This window comes from Rattus norvegicus, chromosome 2 (assembly GCF_021556685.1).
Source record: "Rattus norvegicus strain SHRSP/BbbUtx chromosome 2, alternate assembly SHRSP_T2T, whole genome shotgun sequence".
NCBI classification, from domain to species: domain Eukaryota; kingdom Metazoa; phylum Chordata; class Mammalia; order Rodentia; family Muridae; genus Rattus; species Rattus norvegicus.
Genome location: NC_141535.1, coordinates 121,424,233 through 121,442,967, shown reverse-complemented (window position 1 = coordinate 121,442,967; position 18,735 = coordinate 121,424,233).

Here is an 18,735-nt window from a genome sequence, read left to right as displayed (position 1 = left end):
AAGCCAAGAAGTGCATGCTAACAGGAATATAGCTGAGAGGCTATATACTGAGAGGCTCAGCCAGAGCATGACAAAGACAGAGGTGAATGCTAGCAGCAGCAAACCACTGAACTGAGAACAGGGTCCCCATTGGAGGAATTAGAGAAAGGATTGAAGGAGCTGAAGGGGCTTGCAACCCCATAAGAAAACCAACTAGTCCTCCCAGGGACTAAATCACCATCCAAAGACTATGCATGGGCAGACCTAGGGCTATAGCTGCATATGTAGCAGAGGATACCCTTGTTGGGCACCAATGGGAGGAGAAGCCCTTGGTCCTGCCAAGGCTGGAGCCCCCAGTGTAAGGGAATGTCAGAGGGGGGAGGTGGGAATAGGGGATGGTTGGGGAGGGGGAACACCCTTATAGAAGAAGGAGAGGGGGAGGGAATAGGGGGCTTATTGCCAGAAAACCAGGAAAGGGAATAACATTTGAAATGTAAATAATAAAAAAAATACTTAACTAAAAAAAAAAAAGAATTGGAACAAATAGGCAAAAAAAAAAAAAAAAAAAAAGAGTATCAACGTTTTACTGCTATAGAGTTTGAATACCTGACATCAACTTATGAAGCATACATTTGATAATTTAATAGGTGAGCCATACTCACCATCAAAGGGAAATGGCAAATGGGAGAGTGCATGTGGCATTTATGGTAGACATTTATTTGAAGAACTCTCAAAGTACCCTGCCCTTCCTTGAGGATCTCTAGGCAGCTGTTTACAGGGGGTGGGAGGCATTTTCTTCAGCAGTGTGGCTACTGGTAAGGTGGTCTGCGTAGGAATAACTCTAGAGCTCCTTTGTTAGGATGTCGCACCCACCTCGTCCAGTAAGGAAGACGCAACACCGTCGGATCCTTGTCAACAGCCTTTATTGCAGGACACCCTCATTGCTGATACAGGGGAACCCAAGCAGCAAGAGCACTCACCTTATATAGACAGCAGGCTGAGGCTATGCTAATTGTCCTTCAGGGATTGGCGGAGCATGAATCAACTCATTAGCATGGTACTGCTCCCTCATTAGCATATTACCAGCCAACTGATGCCAGGTGCAAAGCCTGCCCATGCGCAGTACCCTTGTTTACCACAGGAGGGCGCCCTACATCTCCCCCTTTTTTGTTTTACTAGAATGAGGCTGGTCTAGGCCTCTTCAGTTACGTCCATCTGCTGTGGCTCCTGTCTTAGGTCGTTCCTCTATGTCACAGCCTTATCCGTCGTAGGGTAACCCTATCGCCACCGGGCCCCGTGTCTTAGATTGATCTGTGCATGAGGAAAGTTGCCCGTCTCTGGATACCGCAGTGCTGTGTGACAGTAACTGTTAAATGGCCTAGGGTGAACTCCACAAAAGAGGCCAGCCAAAAAATGAATTAGTGGGGCAGTCATGATCACCCTATCACGTGCAATGAGGAAACCTCAGCGATGTGCAAGGGCTGATCAATGATCGTTGAGTCTCTCTCATTCCAGTGCAATGGATAACAATAGATTGGGGGAGGGTAACTCCAGACACTGCAGACACAATGGCTGCAGCAGTAATGGCTGCTACAATAGCAAGATCAGCCATTCTTTTCTAGAACAACCAGCAGGCAATGGAACCATGTCTGAGATCTGCATAACCAGGGCAGAGTTCCCCAGTCCACAGCAGCTTCACGCGGATGGCATTCCTGTGAAGCTACAGACTGCAAGATGACAACACCAGTTAAGGCAGCAAGAGTCACCAGGGGAATGAGGGGGGCAGTAATGGCTGGAGTCCAGTCCTCTCCAGCAAGCAGCAGTGCACAGAGGGTCTGAGCGTAGGCCACAGTGGGGCGGGACACATGCAGCGGTAACACTGACTGCAGCAACGCCAAAATCTCTGTGATGACAAAAGATGAGGGGGAATCTTCCATCTCCCTCTCAGGGCAGAGGAATGACTCTAGGGACCGGAACCACGAGAGCTGAATCTTCATGCAACCAGGATCAGCAAGTCTCAGCAACCACCTCTGGCAGCTGGCATACTCTTGTAGCATCCTGTAGAAAAAACACAAAGATTCCCTCTTCCCCATATAAAATACCTGGACAGGATCATGTCAATATGTGGATCTTTCTATTTCACCTAGGCAGAAGTATGCCTAGTTGTAGGATGCCATAAACTTTGGCATCCAAATTTTAAAATTGAAATAAAAGGAGCATTATTTAGCATACAGGGATAACTCCCCCTTTTTATTTATTAAGATATAGACTGTCTAGTATCATTATCCTCCCTCGTTAAGGGGTCCAGGCAATCCAGTTTGAGTTCTTAAATGTCCTATAAAGGAATAGTACTTAGTGTTCTTAACCACTAAGCCATCTCTCTAGCACCTCACAAACTTTATTTACCTAAACATAAGCATTAATTAGAAATGTCAAATCTTGTAAATATTATCTAATTTCAGTCTTACTAGAAATCCCTGAGCTGGCAGGGTGAGGCTGGGCGTTGAAAGTAAGCAAATGGAGTCTTCCTCTTTTCATATCAACTCCATTACCATTTTCAAAGAGCTGGGTCTATGGTTTTGTTTAGTTGTCTGAGCCAGAGCACTGAAAGGACAGTGAGTTGTCAGACAATTCACACTGAAATCATCACTCACTGATTTCATGTAGAAAACTAGTCTCTAATAAGCACATTTCCTATGGGTTGCATGCACAAATATACAGAAGTACAAAAGCATGCAAAGAGTAAAATTATCAATTTTGCCTGAAAAATTTGTATATGTAATAGGCCAAATATCAGTATTTTGTAAAACCAATTAACTGTTGCTTGGAATAAGATATGTTTTACCAGGTTTCTTTTTAAAATACTTCCATGACTCTAGCCTACAATTCTGTATTAACACAACTGAAGCTTTATTTCCAATGAGGATAACAAACAAAGACCTAAGTCCTCTGGTAAGGTGAGGTACTTAGCCAATTAACATATCCTTAGAAGTTTAAAATTAGTTTCAAATATTCTTTTCTGGAGTAGTGTAACAGCTACTCCTCAAATATTAAAGCTCATTTTGAGAGCAAAGATTTGTAGTAAAAATTTCCATATACACTGAAAGATTTAAGTTCTAACTTCTTACATTGAAGAAACAACAAAATTACATAATATAAGGCTGTTAGCCATTCTTTTGTAAAATTTTTAATGATATCACTTTATGGGCTCTCTAAAATTATAAGCAAGCTCACAAAATGAAAACTCAAAATCAATCCTCTAAATCTATCTTGAAATGGCAGTTGGAGTAAACAAACTGGCTGTAGTGCTCTCACAAGTTCTAAAACCTCATCAATCCTTTGTAAATCTGTAACAATCTCCACCTGTTTGATTTTTTCAATTATAAATAAGTTTGAGTTAGTCAATGTAACACTGGCAATCCTTAATCACAAGTTCTCCTTGTAACACCAGAGCACAACCACAAGGTCACCTGAGTTCTGAGTAGTGACTAGGCAGCTGTCCTTGGGGCAGTGGAATTAGCATCAAAATACAGATAACTCCAGGGCAAACCACAACTTTGGAAAGCAAAACTCAACCTCCAACAAATGATCTGGTCTCCAAAACACCGAGTCTATCCTTCATGCTACAAAGTTTGACTGCCAGTTCTTACATATGAACGCATGATGGTGCGGTCTCCAATACCCCAACAAAGAGACATTGCCTTAAAATCTTTTAGAAGCCTGGTTTCTACGATAAGATTTCCATAAAAATATGATCCCAATTTAGACCTGTTTCCCTAGATTGGCTCATGCCACATGCTGTGTAGAATAACTCCATCTAAATTTATCAGTTTTATGTCAACTTTCTGTTACCGATGTTACATTTTTTTAACCATATCCAATAACTTAAAAGCCAATAGTCCATAACCAAGGCATGTAGAGAATATTTATACATTTAAAACCAATCAGAAACAAAATTGAAGTGGCTACACATATCTTAGCTACAGGTGCAAGGTTCCAAGGGCTGATTGAAACTGCTTTTTTTAAGAGAAGCACCTTGTCACCTGCTAAATCTCCTTGAGACCAGGAATCCAAGTAGGCACACTCTATACAATTCTCAAGACAAAAGTTTATCTTTTTGTTTGATTCTCCTGAATAAAATTCAGGTGGTCTACCTCTATCAAATCTGATCAGTATGACTCTGTGAGGTTTCCAGAGCCTAATCACACCTTTTAAAAACACAAAGACAAAATCTTTCTCCCAAAATACTGTGTTCCTTTTATCTCCTTTTCTTTTCTTTTTTTCTTTCGAGACCTTTTCTCCCTCTGACATACTTTCGTGTTGCTCTGCAAGGACCCTATGACCTGTCCCAAGGGCTTCCTCACATTGTTTATCCTCTAAACAGGCAGGGACCATTCGCCAAAGAGGTTTTGGTCCGGGCTTAAGCTTGCCCTCTGTGGCTTCTCTATCCCACACAAAGAAGAAAAGAAACAAAATTACAAGTCCTACCCACAAAGGATCAATTGGAAACAACATTGCCGTAGTTCCCAAACCTTTTTGCCTCTATACCAAGGCTTTCAACTTCACTAACCTCTCGGCCTCTATACCAAGGCTTTCAACTTCTCTGCTTACCTCCAGAGAACCTTAACTTCCCTTATCCGGGAATTTTCCGACGTCGCCATCCTGAAGCTGAAGACTTCTGGATCCACGAGAATATTCTCGGGTCCCTGTACAGGTCACCAGTTGTCGCGCCCACCTCCTCCAGTAAGGAAGACGCAACACCGTCGGATCCTTGTCAACAGCCTTTATTGCAGGACACCTTCATTGCTGATACAGGGGAACCCAAGCAGCAAGAGCACTCGCCTTATATAGACAGCAGGCTGAGGCTATGCTAATTGTCCTTCAGGGATTGGCGGAGCATGAATCAACTCATTAGCATGGTACTGCTCCCTCATTAGCATATTACTAGCCAACTGATGCCAGGTGCAAAGCCTGCCCATGCGCAGTACCCTTGTTTACCACAGGAGGGCGCCCTACATTAGGACAGTTGGGTCTCAGTGCATGAACCTGTTCAGGAGGGATTAGGAGGTGTGGCCTAGTTGGAGGAGGTCTCTCCCAAGGTGGGATTTGAGACCTCAAGAATATCATGCCATTCCCAGTGCTTGATCACTCTCCCTCCTGCTTTCAGATTGAGATGTGAGCTCTCCGATGTTCTTTCTGCCACGCCGTCACTGCCATCATGGGCTCTAACCCTCTGAAGCTATAAGCCCAAGTACTTTCTTTTGTAAGTTGCCTTAGTCATGGAGTTTTATCACAGCAATGGAAAAGTAACCAAGACAGTGCCTATGCTCTTCGAGGCAGTGCCAATGAACTCCCTGGACCACACACAGAGACATGAGGACAGCAGACAAGTTAGTTCAGAGCAGGGGGATCAGCAGGAGTGGGAAGGGTGAGAGGGTTGGGAGTGGGCACGATCACAGTGTATTAGGTACAAAACCTCACATGAAGCCCATCATTGAGTATACTTAATGTATGTTAATAAAGCATTAAAAAGGTGTCATACATACAAATACACTTTAAAAATCCAATATAAAAATAAGTAGAAAACATGGGAAAAACATACACAGGAAGAAAATAAAAGAGTCTGAACATAGGAGTGTCTTTGCATTAGAGAAATGAACTATAAAAAATTCAGATTCAAAAAGGGATGACTTGTAATGCAAATTGCAGAAATCACTTTTTTTTTTTATTAACTTGAGTATTTCTTATATACATTTCGAGTGTTATTCCCTTTCCCGGTTTCCGGGCAAACATCCCCCTCCCCCCTCCCCTTCCTTATGGGTGTTCCCCTCCCAACCCTCCCCCCATTGCCGCCCTCCCCCCATAGACTAGTTCACTGGGGGTTCAGTCTTAGCAGGACCCAGGGCTTCCCCTTCCACTGGTGCTCTTACTAGGATATTCATTGCTACCTATGAGGTCAGAGTCCAGGGTCAGTCCATGTATAGTCTTTAGGTAGTGGCTTAGTCCCTGGAAGCTCTGGTTGCTTGGCATTGTTGTACTTTTGGGGTCTCGAGCCCCTTCAAGCTCTTCCAGTTCTTTCTCTGATTCCTTCAATAGGGGACCTATTCTCAGTTCAGTGGTTTGCTGCTGGCATTCGCCTCTGTATTTGCTGTATTCTGGCTGTGTCTCTCAGGAGAGATCTACATCCGGCTCCTGTCGGTCTGCACTTCTTTGCTTCATCCGTCTTGTCTAATTGGGTGGCTGTATATGTATGGGCCACATGTGGGGCAGGCTCTGAATGGGTGTTCCTTCAGTCTCTGTTTTAATCTTTGCCTCTCCCTTCCCTGCCAAGGGTATTCTTTTTCCTCATTTAAAGAAGGAGTGAAGCATTCACATTTTGATCATCTGTCTTGAGTTTCGTTTGTTCTAAGGATCTAGGGTAATTCAAGCATTTGGGCTAATAGCCACTTATCAATGAGTGCATACCATGTATGTCTTTCTGTGATTGGGTTAGCTCACTCAGGATGATATTTTCCAGTTCCAACCATTTGCCTACAAATTTCATAAACTCGTTGTTTTTGATAGCTGAGTAATATTCCATTGTGTAGATGTACCACATTTTCTGTATCCATTCCTCTGTTGAAGGGCATCTGCGTTCTTTCCATTTTCTGGCTATTATAAATAAGGCTGCGATGAACATAGTGGAGCACGTGTCTCTTTTATATGTTGAGGCATCTTTTGGGTATATGCCCAAGAGAGGTATAGCTGGATCCTCGGGCAGTTCAATGTCCAATTTTCTGAGGAACCTCCAGACTGATTTCCAGAATGGTTTTACCAGTCTGCAATCCCACCAACAATGGAGGAGTGTTCCTCTTTCTCCACATCCTCACCAGCATCTGCTGTCACCTGAGTTTTTGATCTTAGCCATTCTCACTGGTGTGAGGTGAAATCTCAGGGTTTTTTTGATTTGCATTTCCCTTATGACTAAAGATGTTGAACATTTCTTTAGGTGTTTCTCAGCCATTCGGCATTCCTCAGCTGTGAATTCTTTGTTTAGCTCTGAACCCCATTTTTTAATAGGGTTATTTGTTTCCCTGTGGTCTAACTTCTTGAGTTCTTTGTATATTTTGCATATAAGGCCTCTATCTGTTGTAGGATTGGTAAAGATCTTTTCCCAATCTGTTGGTTGCCGTTTTGTCCTAACCACAGTGTCCTTTGCCTTACAGAAGCTTTGCAGTTTTATGAGATCCCATTTGTCGATTCTTGATCTTAGAGCATAAGCCATTGGTGTTTTGTTCAGGAAATTTTTTCCAGTGCCCATGTGTTCCAGATGCTTCCCTAGTTTTTCTTCTATTAGTTTGAGTGTGTCTGGTTTGATGTGGAGGTCCTTGATCCACTTGGACTTAAGCTTTGTACAGGGTGATAAGCATGGATCGATCTGCATTCTTCTACATGTTGCCCTCCAGTTGAACCAGCACCATTTGCTGAAAATGCTATCTTTTTTCCATTGGATGGTTTTGGCACCTTTGTCAAAAATCAAGTGACCATAGGTGTGTGGGTTCATTTCTGGGTCTTCAATTCTATTCCATTGGTCTATCTGTCTGTCTCTGTACCAATACCATGCAGTTTTTATCACTATTGCTCTGTAATACTGCTTGAGTTCAGGGATAGTGATTCCCCCTGAAGTCCTTTTATTGTTGAGGATAGATTTAGCTATCCTGGGTTTTTTGTTATTCCAGATGAATTTGCAAATTGTTCTGTCTAACTCTTTGAAGAATTGGATTGGTATTTTGATGGGGATTGCATTGAATCTGTAGATTGCTTTTGGTAAAATGGCCATTTTTACTATATTAATCCTGCCAATCCATGAGCATGGGAGATCTTTCCATCTTCTGAGGTCTTCTTCAATTTCTTTCCTCAGTGTCTTGAAGTTCTTATTGTACAGATCTTTTACTTGCTTGGTTAAAGTCACACCGAGGTACTTTATATTATTTGGGTCTATTATGAAGGGTGTCGTTTCCCTAATTTCTTTCTCGGCTTATTTCTCTTTTGTATAGAGGAAGGCAACTGATTTATTTGAGTTAATTTTATACCCAGCCACTTTGCTGAAGTTGTTTATCAGCTTTAGTAGTTCTCTGGTGGAACTTTTGGGATCACTTAAATATACTATCATGTCATCTGCAAATAGTGATATTTTGACCTCTTCTTTTCCGATCTGTATCCCCTTGATCTCCTTTTGTTGTCTGATTGCTCTGGCTAGAACTTCAAGAACTATATTGAATAAGTAGGGAGAGAGTGGGCAGCCTTGTCTAGTCCCTGATTTTAGTGGGATTGCTTCAAGTTTCTCTCCATTTAGTTTAATGTTAGCAACTGGTTTGCTGTATATGGCTTTTACTATGTTTACGTATGGGCCTTGAATTCCTATTCTTTCCAGGACTTTTATCATGAAGGGGTGTTGAATTTTGTCAAATGCTTTCTCAGCATCTAATGAAATGATCATGTGGTTCTGTTCTTTCAGTTTGTTTATATAATGGATCACGTTGATGGTTTTCCGTATATTAAACCATCCCTGCATGCCTGGGATGAAGCCTACTTGATCATGGTGGGTGATTGTTTTGATGTGCTCTTGAATTCGGTTTGCCAGAATTTTATTGAGTATTTTTGCATCGATATTCATAAGGGAAATTGGTCTGAAGTTCTCTTTCTTTGTTGTGTCTTTGTGTGGTTTAGGTATAAGAGTAATTGTGGCTTCGTAGAAGGAATTCGGTAGGGCTCCATCTGTTTCAATTTTGTGGAATAGTTTGGATAATATTGGTATGAGGTCTTCTATGAAGGTTTGATAGAATTCTGCACTAAACCCGTCTGGACCTGGGCTCTTTTTGGTTGGGAGACCTTTAATGACTGCTTCTATTTCCTTAGGAGTTATGGGGTTGTTTAACTGGTTTATCTGTTCCTGATTTAACTTCCATACCTGGTATCTGTCTAGGAAATTGTCCATTTCCTGAAGATTTTCAAATTTTGTTGAATATAGGTTTTTATAGTAAGATCTGATGATTTTTTGAATTTCCTCTGAATCTGTAGTTATGTCTCCCTTTTCATTTCTGATTTTGTTAATTTGGACGCACTCTCTGTGTCCTCTCGTTAGTCTGGCTAAGGGTTTATCTATCGTGTTGATTTTCTCAAAGAACCAACTTTTGGTTCTGTTGATTCTTTCTATGGTCCTTTTTGTTTCTACTTGGTTGATTTCAGCTCTGAGTTTGATTATTTCCTGCCTTCTACTCCTCCTGGGTGTATTTGCTTCTTTTTGTTCTAGAGCTTTTAGGTGTGCTGTCAAGCTGCTGACATATGCTCTTTCCTGTTTCTTTCTGCAGGCACTCAGCGCTATGAGTTTTCCTTTTAGCACAGCTTTCATTGTGTCCCATAAGTTTGGGTATGTTGTATCTTCATTTTCATTAAATTCTAAAAAGTTTTTAATTTCTGTCTTTATTTCTTCCTTGACCAGGTTATCATTGAGTAGAGCATTGTTCAATTTCCACGTATATGTGGGCATTCTTCCCTTATTGTTATTGAAGACCAGTTTTAGGCCGTGGTGGTCCGATAGCACGCATGGGATTATTTCTATCTTTCTGTACCTGTTGAGGCCCGTTTTTTGACCAATTATATGGTCAATTTTGGAGAAAGTACCATGAGGAGCTGAGAAGAAGGTATATCCTTTTGCTTTAGGATAGAATGTTCTATAAATATCCGTTAAGTCCATTTGGCTCATGACTTCTCTTAGTCTGTCGACATCACTGTTTAATTTCTGTTTCCATGATCTGTCCATTGATGAGAGTGGTGTGTTGAAATCTCCCACTATTACTGTGTGAGGTGCAATGTGTGTTTTGAGCTTTAGTAAGGTTTCTTTTACGTATGTAGGTGCCCTTGTATTTGGGGCATAGATATTTAGGATTGAGAGTTCATCTTGGTGGATTTTTCCTTTGATGAATATGAAGTGTCCTTCCTTATCTTTTTTGATGACTTTTAGTTGGAAATTGATTTTATTTGATATTAGAATGGCTACTCCAGCTTGCTTCTTCTGACCATTTGCTTGGAAAGTTGTTTTCCAGCCTTTCACTCTGAGGTAGTGTCTGTCTTTGTCTCTGAGGTGTGTTTCCTGTAGGCAGCAGAATGCAGGGTCCTCGTTGCATATCCAGTTTGTTAATCTATGTCTTTTTATTGGGTAGTTGAGGCCATTGATATTGAGAGATATTAAGGAATAGTGATTATTGTTTCCCTTTATATTCATATTTGGATGTGAGGTTTTGTTTGTGTGCTTTCATTCTCTTTGTTTTGTTGCCAAGACGATTAGTTTCTTGCTTCTTCTAGGGTATAGCTTGCCGCCTTATGTTGGGCTTTACCATTTATTATCCTTTGTAGTGCTGGATTTGTGGAAAGATATTGTGTAAATTTGGTTTTGTCATGGAATATCTTGGTTTCTCCATCAATGTTAATTGAGAGTTTTGCTGGATACAGTAACCTGGGCTGGCATTTGTGTTCTCTTAGGGTCTGTATGACATCAGTCCAGGATCTTCTGGCCTTCATAGTTTCTGGCGAGAAGTCTGGTGTGATTCTGATAGGTCTCCCTTTATATGTTACTTGACCTTTTTCCCTTACTGCTTTTAATATTCTTTCTTTATTTTGTGCGTTTGGTGTTTTGACAATTATGTGACGGGAGGTGTTTCTTTTCTGGTCCAATCTATTTGGAGTTCTGTAGGCTTCTTGTATGCCTATGGGTATCTCTTTTTTTAGGTTAGGGAAGTTTTCTTCTATGATTTTGTTGAAGATATTTACTGGTCCTTTGAGCTGGGAGTCTTCACTCTCTTCTATACCTATTATCCTTAGGTTTGATCTTCTCATTGAGTCCTGGATTTCCTGTATGTTTTGGACCAGTAGCTTTTTCCGCTTTATATTATCTTTGACAGTTGAGTCAATGATTTCTATGGAATCTTCTGCTCCTGAGATTCTCTCTTCCATCTCTTGTATTCTGTTGGTGAAGCTTGTATCTACAGCTCCTTGTCTCTTCTTTTGGTTTTCTATATCCAGGGTTGTTTCCATGTGTTCTTTCTTGATTGCTTCTATTTCCATTTTTAATTCCTTCAACTGTTTGATTGTGTTTTCCTGGAATTCTTTCAGGGATTTTTGTGTCTCCTCTCTATGGGCTTCTACTTGTTTATTTATGTTTTCCTGGAATTCTTTCAGGGATTTTTGCGATTCTTTCAGGCATTTTTGCGATTCCTCTCTGTAGGCTTCTACTTGTTCTCTAAGGGAGTTCTTCATGTCTTTCTTGAAGTCCTCCAGCATCATGATCAAATATGATTTTGAAACTAGATCTTGCTTTTCTGGTGTGTTTGGATATTCCGTGTTTGCTTTGGTGGGAGAATTGGGCTCCGATGATGCCATGTAGTCTTGGTTTCTGTTGCTTGTGTTCCTGCGCTTGCCTCTCGCCATCAGATTATCTCTAGTGTTACTTTGTTCTGCTATTTCTGACAGTGGCTAGAGTGTCCTATAAGCCTGTGTGTCAGGAGTGCTGTAGACCTGTTTTCCTCTCTTTCAGTCAGTTATGGGGACAGAGTGTTCTGCTTTCGGGCGTGTAGTTTTTCCTCTCTACAGGTCTTCAGCTGTTCCTGTGGGCCTGTGTCTTGAGTTCACCAGGCAGCTTTCTTGCAGCAGAAAATTTGGTCTTACCTGTGGTCCTGAGGCTCAAGTTCGCTCGTGGGGTGCTGCCCACGGGCTCTCTGCAGCGGCAGCAACCAGGAAGACCTGTGCCGCCCCTTCCGGGAGCTTCAGTGCACCAGGGTTCCAGATGGTCTTTGGCTTTTTCCTCTGGCGTCCGAGATGTGTGTGCAGGGAGCAGTCTCTTCTGGTTTCCCAGGCTTGTCTGCCTCTCTGAAGGTTTAGCTCTCCCTCCCACGGGATTTGGGTGCAGAGAACTGTTTATCCGGTCTGTTTCTTTCAGGTTCCGGTGGTGTCTCAGGCAGGGGTCCTGCCGCTCCTGGGCCCTCCCCCACGGGAGCCCAGAGGCCTTATACAGTTTCCTCTTGGGCCAGGGATGTGGGCAGGGGTGAGCAGTGTTGGTGGTCTCTTCCGCTCTGCAGCCTCAGGAGTGCCCACCTGACCAGGCGGTTGGGTCTCTCTCTCACAGGGTCTGGGAGCAGAGAGCTGCTGCGGGCCGGGATCCGCGGGTGTGGGACTTCGCAGAAATCACTTTTAAAATATATGAGCACTTTCCTATACTGTAGGAATATGATTTAGCACAAATCCTTTAAACTGCAATATCTATAAAAATTAAGATGCAGTTAGCTTTGCAGCAAACTAATCAATCCACTTGTGTTGGTCAGGGTTCTCTAGAGTCACAGAACTTATGGGTGGTCTCTGTATAGTAAGAGAATTGGTTGATGACTTACAGTCTGTAGTCCAACTCCCCAACAATGGTCAGCAGCAGCTGTGACTGGAAGTCCAAGGATCTAGCAATGGCTCAGTCCCACAAGGCAGGCAGGTGAAGAGATAATCTTCCTCCCAATGTCCTTGTGTATGTAGAAGGTGTGTCCCAGATTAAAGGTGTGTACCACCACGCCTGGATCAGACTTGCTTTGCCCAGGCTGACCTTGAACTCAGAGATCTTGCCTTAGTCTCCTGGGATTCATAGCCGCTTTGCCTCAAGATCTCCAAGATCCAGGTCAGAAACTTGTATCTCCCGGCCCCAAGATCAGGATCAAAGGTGAATCTTCCAATTCTGGATCGTAGTTCATTCTAGATAAGTCAAGTTGACAACCAGGAATAGCCACTACACCACCCATAACAGTTAATTCTATAAATATGTAGGGAGACACAAGTATAACAAAACTTAACCAAACAATTGGAAAAAATCTTAATCTTAGCAATACCCAGGTATTGCTAGTGAAAAACCGAAAACCTACGGATAGTTACCTTTTCATGGTTTCCTTCCAACAGTGGATGAGATGCAGGAGGGTGGTCTGATTTTCAGTTGGGATTCTCACTAAGCCTTTCGTCTTTCCTTTCTCCTGATATTTTCTTCTGCACAGAGCAAGCCCAGAGCATTTACTGACCTCCTCCTGCTGCGTTCACATCTCTCCTGCTCAGCTTCCCTTCTGTAGCGGACCCTTTTTACTTATTTACGGAGCAATTTGCTTCCAGGTCCTGTTTTCCAGAGTCCTGCCCTGGGCATGTCTATTATCCTGGGACCAGAAGTGGAAAGGAAAGGTGTATAATTGATTTCATTTTGCTGCTTCTTGGTCCCTAATCTCTGTAGTTTGTACTCTCAAGGCAAGGCGGTTGGGCTGATCCAAGTTCCAATCTGCTTCTCTTCAGTGGAGCAATTCTCAGGTCCTGGCCTTTCCTTGCCCATGCGGACGCCGTGGGCGCGTTCTCATCCCCTTCTGTAGTAGTTTTACAGGTCAATTTTAGTCAATGCTTTCAGCAGGAGGATTTGTTAGCATGTTTTGATCCAAAAAGAATTGTAAACATTTAAGGAAAATGAACTAATTTGTGTGGCGATAATGTCCTGGACTTGGGGGAGATGCTCGCAGAAGCGCCTGCTGGAGCCTGCAGTACTTCAACAAGGAATGTGTGGGCACAGCGTTTTTGTACATTGCCATTTACCCCTGTATTATTTCAAATGCCGACTTGTCTATCCCACTATCTTGCTTCAATCTGGACATGGCTCTGTTATGCTTCTTCTTAGACGCTCCTGTCTCAATCCTGTGTAGACATTACTCCTCATTCAGTCTCTGCCTTGCCAACATAAGCCAACAAGACAATTCAGAGTTTAAGACAGTAAGATAGGGCTACGGATTCTAGAAGAGGTGGGGAAAGAGACAGGAAGCGAAGGAGGAGTGCCACAAGGAGAGGTCCAGGAAGTATCAGGAGAAAAGCTGGAACAAGAAAGGACCAAAAAAAAAAAAAATTCAAGTGATATGAGATGTGTCCGGAAGGAAACCTGACCAGCTTAGAGGTTTAGAATGGAGTAATAATTGCTCAGTCTTTGGCAATTTAAATAAATCTTAGCATCTCTGTGTGGTTATTTGAGGAATTAACTGATTAAGGAATAACTGCCACTGTACGAATTTCATGAATCTATATTAATATAATAATTCAGCAGGAATGAGTGTTTACTGCTCTTAAAGACCCTGGGACCTGGAAGAGTGGAGCCCCAAAAATGAGGTGGACTAGTCTTACATAAGAGCCAACTCTATTCAGAGCATCAGACAGTTTACTGAGGGTTAAGACGAGTCACCAGAGTAAAGCATACAAACACAAGAGCAAGCCAAATGGTGACAGTTGGGTCGCATGTGGCAAGAAAATGCTTTCCTTAGAGGCCAGCAGCCAGCTGTAAGGGATGGTCTGAGAAAAGCTCAAACCTGTCTGCCGTACCTGGGAGGAGCCCAAACCACAGTCCCAGAGCAATTCTGTGCTGAAGAAACAGAGGTCACAAGACTCCTGCCTTGTTTTCTTGGAGTTTTCTCACAAGCACTCAGAATTCTCCTTACACGACTTCCTTCTTGGACTGTGTTCCTCCAAGAGAGGAAGGCAGGCTGAAGCCACATTGCCTTAGACAATGAGCTTCCATCCCAACTCTCACTCACGGTGTCTTTTCACATGCTCGGAGGAAATGTTCCTGTCAAGCCACAGGTGTGTGTTGACGGCTTAGATGAAGATTCTCCTCGGTTCCAAGGGTGGGTTAGACTTGGGGAGGTCTCTGCTGGAGGCTGTTTAATTCTGAGCTCACAGAGCAGTGCAGGAGTTCAATGACTAGAAGCCATAGCCCAGGCCTGCTACCTTCAGGCACCTAGCCACTGCATTCTGCTGTGCTCACCAGGTCCTGAAGCTGGAGCTTTCCTTCAAATGAGAAATATTGATAGTTTACATTTTTAAGGGAAGGGTGTTTTTTTTTTGTTATTTGGAACATTAAAAGATGTAGCACTTCAGAAAAGTGCTGTAGTGAAAAATATGAAACTAGGCAAATATTTTTTTATATTATTTAAGTGTTTGTAAATTCAGTGGTAGAGAGGTGGCCAATAATAGTCAAGACAGATAACTGGAAGATCCAAGCTACTTATTTCTTGTATTGGAGTGCTGTCCCTCAATTCCTGGTTTTCTGGGGATGGTTCACCTTGACTTGATCTATTTTAAAAACAAGTTTAATATTTGTCCAATGAATGAGCCAAGATGCAATGCTATCAGCATTAGATGCTCCCCAGTTTCAGCTCTGGAAATTGCGGCTCTGTCGGCCATGCTGCAGAACCAAGCTCTCCCACTAGAGGGCGATGAGGTCATGTCTCTGTTTGCCGAGCAAGGGCGTGGTCTGATTTGTGCACATTGGATAGTTTCACATAAAGTAGTTTTAGTGACAGGACAATGGAAATGCTGTAACTTATCTAGCAAATTGTATTATTCTCTAACCCACTTCTTTGATAACTAATCATTTATGTGAAATTAAGTCAACCGGTTCATTTACAATCCTATCCTATAATATTAGAATTGTTGCTAAATTTTCAGGGAAACATTATTTGAAAGTTTAAGACAAAACTTTCCCTCCTAACCCATTTGTAAAGATGTTTGATATTTCTTTTGACTCTAAGTAGGAGGAACTAAATTATTTGATATAAAAATGCTTTAAAATGTTCTTATAGAACAGGTGACAAGATCACATTTTGAGAGCACAGGGAGATGTGTAAGTTTTATTTGCCACACTTCTGTGTTATTTGAATCTTTAACATAATTTTAAAAATCTACAACTTAAAAAGAAAAGTCAATTGCATGTACAAATGAGACCAAAGCAATCATTATTAAATTCATTTTAATAATTAATTTTTAAATGTCTAAACATATAATCTCCCTAGATATGGAAAAAAACACATCAATGTAGGTATGCAGCACTCTTATATGGTGTCTTCAAAGGGGGATTTTCTCTTACTTTATATATGGAGAGACTGGTGAAGAATAGAACTATTTCCTTTTTCATTTTAATCTTGAAATTGAGAGTAAGATTAGAACACTATATTGAATAATGTATTTATTTAACATAAAACTTAAAGAGAAATATATCTTATTTGGTGTTTGTGGTGGTTTGAATAAGTTTGGTCCCCCTAGACTCGTGTTTTTCAATGCTTGGCCCACAGGGAGTGTCAGTTTTTAGGAGGTGTGGCCTTGTTGAAGTAGGTGTGGCCTTGTTGGAGAAAGGGCATCCCTGTGAGGGTGGGCTTTGAAGTTTCCTATGTTCGAGTTCCACCCAGTATGGACGAGACCCTCTTTCTGTCTGCCTGTGGAAGACAGCTCCCTTCTGCTGATTGCTGATCAAAATGTAGAGCTCTCAGCTCCTTCTCCAGCACCGTGTCTGCCTGTACACTGCCATGCTTCCCACCATTATGACAATGGACTAAACCTCTGAAACTAAATCTTAATCTCCAATTAAATGTTTCCCTTTATAAGAGTTGCCTTGATCATAGCGTCTCTTCACAGTAATAGAAACCCTAAGACAGTGTTATTCCAAATATACCAGTTTAATTGATAATTAAACATTTTCCACATTTAATATGAGTTAGTAAAAGGATATATAACTCAATTTGCAGAAATCCAACATATACAAAAGAAAGAACAGTGTAGAAAGAAAACATTTGTAGTCAAAATGTATTATGTTCAACATAAGATGGTTTATATTAATTTTAAGCTGATGGGAAAATATATACATATACTATATTACTTTTTAATTGAAACCTGTAAGTTCTTTTTAACTTATTCTTAGACGTATATTTGAATGTATTAAATGTCAAACCATGCAGAAAAAAATCTACTAATGCAAATAGTTACTCGAAAATATCACCCACAGACAACCAGCAAGGGTATTTAATGTGAGTACAAGAAGTCAAATTGCCTGACTGTTCTAACTGCTAACCCCAGTGACATAACCCCTTTCAAAAGAGCTGGAGGTAAACCGTCCTTAATACCGTGAGAAGGAGATTATCATTGGGGCATCTGTCCAGAGAACACAGAGAATCCTGGGAAGAGAGCGTGTCTTCACAACGCTACTTGACCATGATGGGATTGTAAAATGACATTTGCATAAACAGTCAGATAAGCAGGAAACCAAACTTTATTTTTCCTCACATAAAAAATGATTCTGAAGATGCTAGCAACCCAGGAGTACAGTGTGACAATCAGTCAAACATGGACAATAGAAAGAATAATAGTGTACTTTGAGCTTGAGTCTATTTTCTCATCCACAGTAGCTAAGCATGCGTGACACATAGTGCCAGGTGTTTTATGATATTCCCAGTGCTGTCTTTTGCAGTAAATTTGTAATATGAACTTATACATAAGCTACACATTTAGATGTAATCTCTTGGCCTAATTATTGTTCTCTGAGGGCTCATCCATTTACTTCATGAAATTGAGTTAAAGAATCCATCAGATAGCTCACGGACTGACTCCAATTCACACCATAGCTCTTGTGTAGTCTGACTACGTCAAACATGATAGGCAGGTGTCGCACTGCTAACATATGTTTAGATGCTTGTTGTTGCCGTTTGCATATACAAATATAAATCTAGAGATTATAAACCATTGCTTTATGTCAAATTTCACACAATATCCTATCTCAGAATCCCTTACATTTTACTTTTTGTTGACTTTATACTGTTAAGGTGGTTTTTACAGGGGTATGTATGACTAGAGTCCCCTCTAAGCTGCCGTGTAGAATTCTGTTAGTTGAACCACAGAGGCTCACTTCACACCATCTGATCCCCTTTCTCTGATTTACCTTTTTTTTTTTCCCATTGGGACTCAAGAACCTTGTTTTTCTCTGGTTAACATGATTTCTCCTCATGTCAACAAGAGTTTGACATCTGAGGTGCTTGTAACCAGCAGCAAGGCAAGATGGTTTCTCACTGTATGCGAATCAATTCGATGGTTTCTTATGTTTCAATCGTGTAGACGGTCTATGAATCAACAGGGATTTTTTTAACAGATGAATTAACAATCTATTTTCATTCCCATGTGTAATCGTTTTCTTGGAAACTCTTACTTATCAGGTAACACTTTACTTAGGGAGGTTCTAGTCAGCAAGGCCCTGTGCAGGATCCCACAACCAGGCTGAAAGTGTTGCTCCCGTGTCCATGGCAACTGTCTAAGAGGCCAAATACAGGACCATTGATGCGTGTAGGACCAGGCAGGTAAGAAACTGAGTGGTTGAGGAAAGCCCCTTTTAGTCAGAAACTTTTCTTGAGGAGGTCTAGCATGCTGAAAATTTAATGGAAAAGTACCCAGCAGTACCTGTATGTGAAGAAAAAAAAAAGAAAAGAAAAGAAAAACCAAGCAGTCGCTTAGTGTTCTTTGGAGGGAATTTTACACTTATGTGTTTATAGTGGATCTGTTTCCTCTTTCCCCTCTTCCTGCCTCTACCTTCTAGTTCACTATGTCTTCTCTTTACACTCACTGTGACATATTTTTTCTGGCTTGATGGGAATGGGTTCATCATCTGCCAATTAAAAGGTAAGGCTGGTTTGGGCTGGATATGTCTGATCCTAATGAGGATCCAATAAATGCCACCAAGTTGCACTGTGCCACTCTCTGGGAGTAACCTGGAAGTGTCCTGCCCCAGAGGCTGCACAGGAAGCCGAGGTGCCTTCCAGTCCTTGCTAACTTGAAGCTCTCTGACTTAATGGCTGGCACTGACAGGATGTACAGCACTGTGGTCATACTTAATCACAAGTTTGCCTTGTT